The sequence below is a fragment of the Pecten maximus genome, chromosome 9, assembly GCF_902652985.1.
Source record: "Pecten maximus chromosome 9, xPecMax1.1, whole genome shotgun sequence".
Taxonomy (NCBI): domain Eukaryota; kingdom Metazoa; phylum Mollusca; class Bivalvia; order Pectinida; family Pectinidae; genus Pecten; species Pecten maximus.
The window spans coordinates 7,776,404-7,788,437 of NC_047023.1; positions in this window are offsets into that span (position 1 = coordinate 7,776,404).

Here is a 12,034-nt window from a genome sequence, read left to right on the forward strand (position 1 = left end):
GTTTAAATCCAATAAAGCCCAGTTTTCCCCCAAATTTAATAAAGGGGAAAAAAAAAATCCTTAAAAAGGTTCTTGGGTTTGAAAAAAAATTTTGTTTGGGGAAAAATTGTTGTCGCAAAAAAACCCTGAGCAACAAAAAGGGGGAAAAAAATGTTTAAAAAACCCCTTTTTTATTAGGGGGGGGTTCCCAAATGTTTTGGGGGAAAAAAACTGAAAAAGTTTTTAAACCTTTTTTCCCGGGCAAAAAAAAATTTATTAGGAAATTTTTAACAAAAAATTTGGTTGCAGGGGAATGCTGAAAAAAATTTTTTTTAAAAAAAAGGGTTTTTTTTGGGCCACCGTAATTGCCAAAGGGTTTGGGTTGGGGGGTTTTTGCCTTTTATCGAACCCGGGGGTTCTTTCCCAATTTTTTTGGGGTTTTCCCTGTCAACCTTTTCTATTTCCAAAAATTTCCCAATAAAACCCCTCCCCCCCCGGGGGGGATTTTAAAATTTTCCCTTGGTTTTAAAACCCCCTTTTTGTACTCCCAGATTTTGGGGTTTTTAAAAATTGATTTCAAAGGGAAATCAAGGAAAAGGGAAATTAAAAAACGAAATTTTAATTAAATAAAAATTAAAAAAATTATCAAAAAGGCCTTAAAAAACCCCTTTTTTTGACATTTTTTTAAAAAAAAGGGACCCAAAAACTTTTTTCTACTACTCATTTAATCATTAAAACCCAAAAAAAACTATTTCTTTTTTTTGGGGGGAAATTGAAAAAAAACCTAGGGGATCGGTTTTTTTCCAAAAACCCCGATTCCCTGTTGACCCCATGTTTTTGGGGGGGGCCCCAAAAAAAAAGGTAAGGGTCCCCCGGGTGGGTCCCCAAATGACCCCCAAACCCAAAGGTCGGGCCCCCAAACCTTTTAGAGGGGGGGGGGGGAAAAAAGAAAAACCCCTTTTTTCCCCAAAAGGAAAGGGGGCCCCAAAAATTTCCCCCCGGGGGCCCGAAATTTTTCCCCGGGTTCCCCTTGAAACCCCGTTTAAAATTGGACCCCACCCTTTCCCCTTCCCTTAATAAAGAAAAATTTTAAAATTTTTTTTTTCCCTAAAAAATAAAATTTTAAAAATTTTTCCCTTTGTTTCCCCTTTTTTTCCCCCCGTATTTTTTTTTTCCCCCAAATGAGCAATTTTTAGGTCAATTTTTTTTTAATTACTAAACTTAAAAAAGTTTAAAAAAAAAAGTACTTTTTTTTGCATTAATAAAAAAAAAACCTAAAAATTGGGTGGATTAAAGCACGAAAGAAAAGGGGAGAACCCCTCTTTTCAAAAAAAACAAAAATAAAAAAAAAAAAAAAAAAAACAAAAAAAAAAAAACAAAAAAAAAAAATTTTTAGGGTTTTAAAAAATTTTAAAACCCAAAAGGGGAAAAAAACAAAAAATTTTAAACCAAAAAATTTTTTTAAAAAAAAATTTTTTTTAAATGTTTTTTTAGGGGTTGTGATTAGGAAAAATTTCTAAATTTTAAAAAAAAAAATTGAAAAAAAAAAGTAAAATTATTAGGGAAAAGTAATGTAAGAAAATTTTTAAAATTTTAAATTTTCTTTAAATTTTTTAAATTTTAAATTAATTTTTTGGGGCTTAGAACTTTTTTTTGGGCCATTCCCCCCCCCCCCCCTTTTTCCACCAAAAAAGGGCTATTACAAGGCCCATAAATTTTTAATTTTTAATTTTTTAAAAAGTTTAAAAAATTTCCAAAGAACATCCTTTATTTCCTTATACAAAACCCCAAAATTTTCCCCCCCCAAAAACTTTAACCCAAATGAACTTTTGGGGGTTTTTTTTAAAAACCCCTACTTCAACTTAAAAATTTTTAAAAAGCCAGTTTCCCCCCGAAAACCCCGAAACTTTTTCTTCGTTTTTTTTTTTCCTTTTGTGTTAAGAAAATAATAATTTTTTAAAAATCTTGGTTTTCAAAACCCGTGCACGAATTTTTGGGCCAAAAGGGGGGAAAGGGGTTAAATTTTAAACACCAGTTTTTTTTCCGGGCCGTTTTTCAAAGAAAAAAAAAGGGGAATTCCCCCCTTTTTTTTTTTAAATTTGGAAAACCCAAAGGACATTTTCCGAAAAAAACCAAAAAATTTTTAAAAAACCCCAATTTTTTTCCTTTCCCCCTTTTACATTAAAATTTCTTTTTTTTCCCTCCCATTGAAATTTGTTTTTAACCCCCAAAAATAACCCCTTTCCAAATTTCCAAAAAAAATAACCATTTAAAAAAAACCTTTTTTTCTTTTTGGTTTTTTTTAGGGGGGAAAATTTTTTTTTCCCCTTTACAAAATTTTTTTGGGGTTTTTTAAAAACCCCCTTTTTAAATATCAAAAAGGCCAATTTTAAAAAAAGGTTATTTTTTCCCTTTTTTCTTTTTGTTTTTTGGAAAATTTTTTCCCGGGGTTTAGGGGGGGAGGTTTTAAGGGGGAAAAAGGGAAACGGGGAACCCCCTTTCCCCACCCCCAATTTAAACCGGGAAAGGGGGGGGAAAGGATAAGGGGGAAACCAACCCCCGGCCCCCCAGCCCCCTGGCCCCCAAAAAAAAAGCAAGAAATTGGGAACTTAAACGGCCCAAAAACCTTAAAAACCCCCCCCCAAAAGCCTTAAATCCCTTCCCCCCAAAAACCCCAAAAAATTTTCCCCCCCCTTTTTATTTTTATCCCAAAAAACCTTTTCGTTTTTTTTAAAAAGTTTTTATTTAAAAATTTTTTTTTACTAAAAAAAATTTTTTAAAATTTTCCCTTTTTTTTTTTTTTAAAAATTTTTTTTATTTTTTATTTTTTTTTTTTTTTAAATTCTTTTTTTTTGTTTTAATTTTCTTTATGATTTTTTTTACTTTTACTTCATTTTTTTTTTTTTTAAAAAATTTTTATTTTTAAATATTTTTTTAAATTTAAAAAAATCTATTTTTTTCAAAAATTTTTTTTTTATTTTTTTTTAAACAGAAATTTTTTTAGGGGTTGGAAAAATTTTTTAAAAAAAAAAATTCTTTAAAAGATTAAATTGGGAAAAATTTAAAAATAAATTTTTTAAAACCAACTTGATTAAATTTATTTTAAAAACTAATAGATATTTTTTAAATTTATAGAATTAAATTAAAAAAAAAGACACTTTTTCCTTTTAAAAAAAAACATTCTCAAATTTTTTCAAAACCTTTTCCCGGGAATTGTTTTTTTTTTCCTGGGGCCCCAATTTCTTTTTTTTTTTGGTAGAAAAATTTTTTCCCCCAAAGTATCGATCCGGAGGGAAACTTCCGGAAACCAATTAACAATTAGAAAATTTAGACTAAATTTATAAATAAAAAACTTTAAAACCATCGGACTTTTCTTTGAGGGCGTAACATTAATTTAAAACAAGAAACGCTTATCCCTCAAGAACACCTTGTTTAGTTTCATTTAAATTTTGTAATACAAATCAAGACAAATTTGTGAGAGAGAAATATTTACTCGGCAGTTATATTTTCATATCTTTATATAATGCCAGGTGAAGTATAATCATAAACACGTATAAACATTTGGTTCTAGGTAGCACGAAAGATTTGTATGGAAGGTTTCAAGTGCTCCATTAGCAACGGTAGAGGCAACATTACCTAATGGCTAATTTAAAATCGCGATTATTTTCTAATATTACTGAAAAGAAAAAAAATACTCAGGTAGAGAAACAAAGTGGTATACATCACACACATGTATTACAACTACGTATACTTATGACCGTTAAATGTAAGGTATCCCTTATTACAGATATTAAACGATAATTTATCGAAGGACGTTAAAGAGCGAGTGAACCGGTCTATAAATATCTCACGACAAATGACACTTGTTAAAGTAACAACAATGAGACGTTAACGTAACAACAATGAGACGTTAACGTAACAACACTGAGACGTTAACGTAACAACAATGAGACGTTAACGTAACAACAATGAGACGTTAAAGTAACAACAATGAGACGTTAACGTAACAACAATGAGACGTTAAAGTAACAACAATGAGACGTTAACGTAACAACAATGAGACGTTAACGTAACAACAATGAGACGTTAAAGTAACAACAATGAGACGTTAACGTAACAACAATGAGACGTTAAAGTAACAACAATGAGACGTTAACGTAACAACAATGAGACGTTAACGTAACAACAATGAGACGTTAACGTAACAACAATGAGACCTGCACACTTACAAATTCAACGATCACTGAGTCTTTATAGGAGTAGAAACCATGAAGGCTAACGTTTAAATGAGACATTTTTTATTCATATTAACCTGTGCTATGGGGTATACAGGTTCCTAGCCAAAGGTATGTCTTTTAACACGTGTTTTTAAAATAAACTTTTATTATTGGTAAACATAATGCAAATTTTGATTCGACAGTCATCTAGAAAATTCTGCATTAAAGGACAAACAGAAAACTGCTATGTGATTCCGCAAAAAAATGCTAACATCTACCCTTGTTAACTTCTACCCCTGTTAACATCTACCATTGTTAACTTCTACCATTAATAACTTCTAACATTGTTAACATCTACCTTTGTTAACTTCTACCTTTGTTAACTTCTACCATTGTTAACTTCTACCATTGTTAACTTCTACAATTGTTAACTTCTACCATTGTTAACTTCTACCTTTGTTAACTTCTACCTTTGTTAACTTCTACCTTTGTTAACTTCTACCTTTGTTAACATCGACCTTTGTTAACATCTACCATTGTTAACATCTACCTTTGTTAACTTCTACCATTGTTAACTTCTACCTTTGTTAACTTCTACCATTGTTAACTTCTACCTTTGTTAACTTCTACCATTAATAACTTCTATCATTGTTAACTTCTACCTTTGTTAACATCTACCTTTGTTAACTTCTACCTTTGTTAACTTCTACCATTGTTAACTTCTACCTTTGTTAACTTCTACCTTTGTTAATTTACCATTGTTAACTTTTACCATTGTTAAAAATTCTTTTCCAATTTGTTTAACTTTTAAACCCCATTGTTAATCTCCCCTTTGTTAAAAAATTCTAAAAATTATACTTTAATCTTGTTTAACTTCTACTTTGGTTTAACTTTCTTGTTAACTTCCTACCTTGTTAAATTTCTACCTTTTTAAATTACCTTGTTAACTTTTACCTTTTTTTAACCTTTTACCAGTTAACTTCTTAAAAATTTTGTTTAAATTTTACCTTTGTTATTTTCCCTTTTTAACTTTCTTTGTTAACATCTACCTTTGTTAACATCTGTCTTTGTTAACATCTACCTGTTAAATCTAACCTTTTTAAAAATCACATTTTTAACTTTTCCCCTTTTACTTTACCTTTGTTAAATTACCTTTGTTAACAACCTTTTTTAACTTTTCCCCCTTTTTAACATCACCTTTTAAAAATTACCTTGTTAAAATTTCCTTTGTTAACTCTACCTTTTTTTTAAATCTACCTTGTTAACTTTTCCTTTGTAAAAATTATTTGTTTTAAAATCACCTTTGAATTTACCTTTGTTAACTTACCCTTTGTAAAACTACCTTTAACATCTACCTTTGTAAACATCTACCTTTGTAAAATCCCCTTTGTTAACATCTACCTTGTTAACATCTAAAACCTTGTTAAATCTACCATTTGGGTTTAACATTCCTTTTTTTTAAAACCCTTGGGGAACATTACCTTTGTTAAAAATTCCATTTTAACTTACCTTTGTTTCTTTTACCTTTTTAATTCCTTTTTAAACCCCCTTTTTTTAAACTTACCCTGTTAAACCTTTTTTAACATTACCTTTGAACATTACCTTGTTAACTTTTCCTTGTTAAAATATACCTTTTTTCATCTTCCTTTTTTTTAAAATCTACCCCTGTTAACAAAACTACCATTGTTAAACCTTGTTAAAATCCGTAACCTTGTTAACATCTACCTTTGTTAACATCTACCATTGTTAACATATACCATTGTTAACATCTACCTTTGTTAACTTCTACCTTTGTTAACATCTACCTTTGTTAACATCCCATTTTTTACTCTACCTTGTTAAAGAGGTTTAAATCCAATTTTAAAACCCCCCGTTAAAAAAAATTGTTTTAAAATTTTGGAAAAAACCCAAACTACCTGGTAAATAATTTGTTTAACATTACCATGTTAAATTTACCCTTTGTTTAAAATGATTTGTAAATCTAAAAATTTAAATTCCCTTTTTGTTAACAATTTTTTTGAAAAATTCCGGTTTAAACACATTTGAAACCCCACCAATTGTTTCTCACCTTTTTTAAACAACTACTTTTAAACTTCTAAATTTGTTAAATTTACCTTTTAAATCCCCATTGTTTTACTTCACCCTTTTTTAACCTTTTAAAAGTTAACCACGTTAACTTCAAAAACCTTTTTTTCATTTTTAAATTTGAAACCCGTTAAAATCCCTTTGTTAACAAACTACCTTTGTTACTTTTACCTTGCCATTAACATTTTAAATTTCCTTTTTAAATTAAACCCCCTTTAAATTACCTGTTAACTTTAATTTTTAAAAAATTTTTTTAAAAATTTCACCTTTGAAATCTAAAAAAACCCAAAATAAAACTTATTATTTGGATTTTTGTTTTGTCAAATTTATATTTTTTACCCCAAAAAAAATTTTCCCAAAAGAATAAAACAAATGGGAAAGGGCTACTTATATTTTTTTACTTCATTGAACTAAAAAATTTTTTTTAGCAAATTTAAGGACATTATTTAATTGTATTAACCCTTCAAAAATCCCCATAAAAAATAAACTAAAAGCCGGTCATTGGGTATGGAAGGACTTAAATTTACTGAGGCGGGGAACCTTCAAAAAAAAAGGGGATTTAAATTTTTTTTTACGGACAAAAAAACATATTTATGAAATTTTTTAACAATTTTATTAAGGCAATTAAAAGAAAGGTTTTTTTATCCCAATTTAAAATTTTTTATATTTTCAGTAAATTTTAATTTATTTTTTTAATTAAAGATAAACCCCTAAATATGGGTAAAACACTTTAAGAATGGGTTTTTTGAGAACAAAATTTTAAGTGTTTTAAAATAAATTAAAAATCAAATGAAATTAAATAAAACCGATTTAGGTTTTTTTTTTCTGTTTAAAAATTTTTTGTTTTTCGGGTTTTTTTTAATACCGATGTTTCGTTTATGAAACAAAGGCATTTGAAGAAAAAATATACTTTTTTAAATACAAAGGAATTCAACATCCAAATTGATAAATAAAAAGACAACCGTTTAAACTTATTTAGCTGTTTACCCGGCTGGTACTTTTTTAAACGGGGAGAAATTTTCCCCCTCAAACCCGCCTTTTTTGAACAAAACAACAACTTTTAAAAAAAATTTTGGCTCCGGGGTTTTCAAATCCTTTTTCCCCCCAAAAAAAACTGGGGGGAATTTTTTTTTACGTAATCGACAAGCACCCCTGCTATTTGAAAGTCTTTTACAGTTTTTAAAAGGCCGGAAATCCAGGGTACCCACGGTTGCCTATTCTACCAATGAAATTTTTTTTAAAAAAGTAAATGCCCTATGTAACCTTTTTAACGAGATAATTCCCAATTAATGTTTTCTTCCCATTAAGAAAAAAATCTAAATTTTTAAGTCCGTTTTGAAAAAAAAATTAAGTTTTATTTTAAATAAAAAACCCCGATTTTTTTTGTTGGTTTGTTTTTTTTTGTTTTTTTAATTTTAAAAATTTTTCCGTATAAAATTGACAAAATTTTCCAACTGTTGATTTTACACCAAATGGTAAAATTTTTTTTCAAAACAAAACTTTTTTTCCCCAACTGGGAATTTGCAACCATAAAATTGGTTTTAAAATTCAGTTTCAAAAAAAATATGTAGAATTTACAATACTGAATAAAATCGGGGTTCTCCGGGGTTTTTTAAAAGGAAAAAAAAGATACGGTTTTCCCCCTTTTTTAAAAACCCCTAGTTTTTAAAAAAATTTTTTAAAGCGAATTGGTCATTGAGGGGGGGGGGGGGGGGGGGGGGGGGGGGGGGGGGGGGGGGGGGGGGGGGGGGGGGGGGGGGGGGGGGGGGGGGGGGGGGGGGGGGGGGGGGGGGGGGGGGGGGGGGGGGGGGGGGGGGGGGGGGGGGGGGGGGGGGGGGGGGGGGGGGGGGGGGGGGGGGGGGGGGGGGGGGGGGGGGGGGCATTATTTTCCAAAAAAAAAAAAAAACCCCCCACCCAAAAAAGAAAATGGGGGTTTTTTTTTTTTTAAGTTCCAAAACCTTAAAAATTTTTTTAAAAAGGGTTCTTTTTTATTTTTTTTTCCCGGAAATTTTTAAAGGGGAAAACAAAAAAGAAAAACCCAAAAAAATTTTTTTTTTTTGCTTTTAAACCCAAAAAAAAAGAAAATTTTTTTTTTATTTTTTATGTCTATTATAAATCAATCTTTAAACGATAGGTTATTTGATTGAGGATTTTAATGTGTTAGGAGTATCATTGGATCACTAGAGGCATATCAACACACAAAAGATTGTCAAGGTCAAACTTATCTTAAAGGGACAATTTAGTCAAGATTGTTTACTTTTTTATCATTTCACAAATTATTTCATGAAAGTGTAGTTCAGTTCTCCTTATGAACTATCCTTGGTCATATATTGATACAAGTTTATGTTTTCCGTGCGGTTTTTAATTAATTGTAAGGGGATCCTAATCGTATAACCATACGATTTATATGCAAATGAACAAGTCGTCTCTACACACTTTGTATACATGTGTGCAAGCACAGCCCCGTCTCGTGACTGTAAACAACATTGGTTTGCATTTGAAGCTGCTAGCGGATATTTGAACTGGGTTGCGGATCTCGTACCAAACGTAGACAGTGAATGGATAAACAAAATATATGGAGAATTACTGTTAGGTCATGAATATAACAGATATGAGTTTTTCGAACGGTTGCGACCACAGATACTTGGGGTCAGGAACTAAAGTTATAATGGAATTGTCCAATTTTAATTTGTAACATCATTTCTTGTCTATTTATGCACCGATACAACATTGTAATCGATTATAAAGCGCTTTTAAAAAAAAACAAAAAAAAAACCACCCCTTTCTGGGTGTTATACTCTATATTATAACAACCAGAAACGGGTGTTGTTGGGTTTTTTTTAAAAGCGCTTTATAATCGATTCCAATGTGGAATCGGTGCATAAATAGACAAGAATGATGTTACAAATTAAAATTGGACAATTCCATTATAACTTTAGTTCCTGACCCAAGTACCTGTGGAGGGCGCAACAAGTTGCACTATATTTGGAGCATAGCTATATTTGACGTGGGCTTTTCCAAAACTTAAAACTGACCATAATGGACATTGGCTACATAGAGATAATTATTGACCGCAAATGTTTTTGTCTGGATATATGTTTTATCGTTTCTGTCTGAATTATAAAAAGCATGCTTGACTAAATTGTCCCTTTAATGTCTTATTGTTTTCGGATTACAAGAACTGGAACATTGGGTTAACAACAGAGAAACATTTTTCGTGATGTCGTTTTCATTTCAATTATAATAATTTTAAAATATTAACATTAAATATAAAGGAATTAGCGACATGAAATATAACGCAGTTTTCAACACCAATAGTTCACATAGATTGATACGGGATGTATAAGATGACAAGTATAGGTGTGAATGTTTAATACGACAGGTTTAGGTGTGAATGTTTAATACGACAGGTGTAGGTGTGAATGTTTAATACGACAGGTGTAGGTGTGAATGTTTAATATGACACGTGTAGGTGTGAATGTTTAATACGACAGGTGTAGGTGTGAATGTTTAATATGACACGTGTAGGTGTGAATGTTTAATACGACAGGTGTAGGTGTGAATGTTTAATAGGACACGTGTAGGTGTGAATGTTTAATATGACACGTGTAGGTGTGAATGTTTAACATGACACGTGTAGGTGTGAATGTTTAACATGACACGTGTAGGTGTGAATGTTTAATAGGACACGTGTAGGTGTGAATGTTTAATAGGACACGTGTAGGTGTGAATACTTTAAACAGGACGTGTAGGTGTGAATGTTTAATAGGACACGTGTAGGTGTGAATGTTTAATACGATAGGTGTAGGTGTGAATGTTTAATAAGACAGGTTTAGGTGTGAATGTGTAATATGACATGTGTAGATGTGAACGTTTAATATGACAGGTGTAAGTTTGAATGTTTAATATGACACGTGTAGGTGTAAGTAAATACTTTATACAGCACGTGTAGGTGTAAATGTTTAATATGACACGTGTAGGTGTGAATGTTTAATATGACACGTGTAGGTGTGACTGTTTAACATGACACGTGTAAGTGTGAATGCTTAATATGACAGGTGTAGGTGTAAGTAAATGCTTTATACAGCACGTGTAGGTGTGAATGTTTAATATGACATGTGTAGGTGTGGATGTTTAATATGACACGTGTAGGTGTAAGTAAATGCTTTATACAGCACGTGTATGTGTGAATGTTTAATATAACACGTGTTGTTGTGAAGGTTTAATATGACACGTGTAGGTGTGACTGTTTAACATGACATGTTTAAGTGTGAATGTTTAATATGACAGGTGTAGGTGTAAGTAAATGCTTTATACAGCACGTGTAGGTGTGAATGTTTAATATGACACGTGTAGGGGTGACTGTTTGATATGACACGTGTAGGTGTGAATGTTTAATATGACACGTGTAGGTGTGAATGTTTAATATGACACGTGTAGGTGTGAATGTTTATAATGACTCGTGTAGGTGTGAATGTTTAATAGGACACGTGTAGGGGTGAATGTTTAATATAACACGTGTAGGGGTGAATGTTTAATATGACACGTGTAGGTGTGAATGTTTAATATGACACGTGTATGTGTGAATGTTTAATACGACAGGTGTAGGTGTGAATGTTTATTACGACAGGTTTAGGTGTGAATGTGTAATATGACATGTGTAGATGTGAACGTTTAATATGACACGTGTAAGTTTGAATGTTTAATATGACACGTGTAGGTGTAAGTAAATGCTTTATACAGCACGTGTAGGTGTGAATGTTTAATATGACACGTGTAGGTGTGAATGTTTAATATGACACGTGTAGGTGTGACTGGTTAACATGACATGTTTAAGTGTGAATGTTTAATATGACACGTGTAGGTGTAAGTAAATGCTTTATACAGCACGTGTAGGTGTGAATGTTTAATATGACACGTGTAGGGGTGAATGTTTAATATGACACGTGTAGGTGTGAATGTTTGATATGACACGTGTAGGTGTGAATGTTTAATATGACACGTGTAGGTGTGAATGTTTAATATGACACGTGTAGGGGTGAATGTTTAATATGACACGTGTAGGTGTGAATGTTTGATATGACACGTGTACGTGTGAATGTTTAATATGACGTGTACGTTTGGAGTTTTTTGTTTTATGTAGTTTTTTTAAGACATATTGATATATATAGATGGCAATGTCCGTGAAGCTATGTGTTTAATAAAATCATTGTCGGGTCACGACTGATTGATGTCACTCACAGTAAAGGTGGGATGGTTATATTCGGTATCATGACCCCTTTATATCCATGCAATATATCCTTTCAATTCGGTTACGGTCACATAAAAACACACAAACAAAGAGTTTGCATATATAAGTTTACTTTGAGGTTTGTTTCGTATAATATACTATCATCAACTGCTAAGTGTGGTTAACTCGACGACCTAGTCAATCATATCAAAGCGAAATCTATACGTAATGTGAAGATCCCGAGCAAGAGATATAGAATTACAATGTTTCACTGAACCTCAATAGTCAGACATGTCAGACACGTCTCGTTATACACGTGTATATTTAAAACAACAACAACAACAAAAATCGTTAAGACGTTTTAATAAAGTAAATTTACGGGAGGGTGGGATGGGGGGGTTTAATTCATCGACATATATTTTTATAAGATATACATATATATATATATATATAGATATATTGTGTAGATTTCCCAACGTCCTTTATAGATATATCGATTCTATTTAAAGATTACAATTCCTTT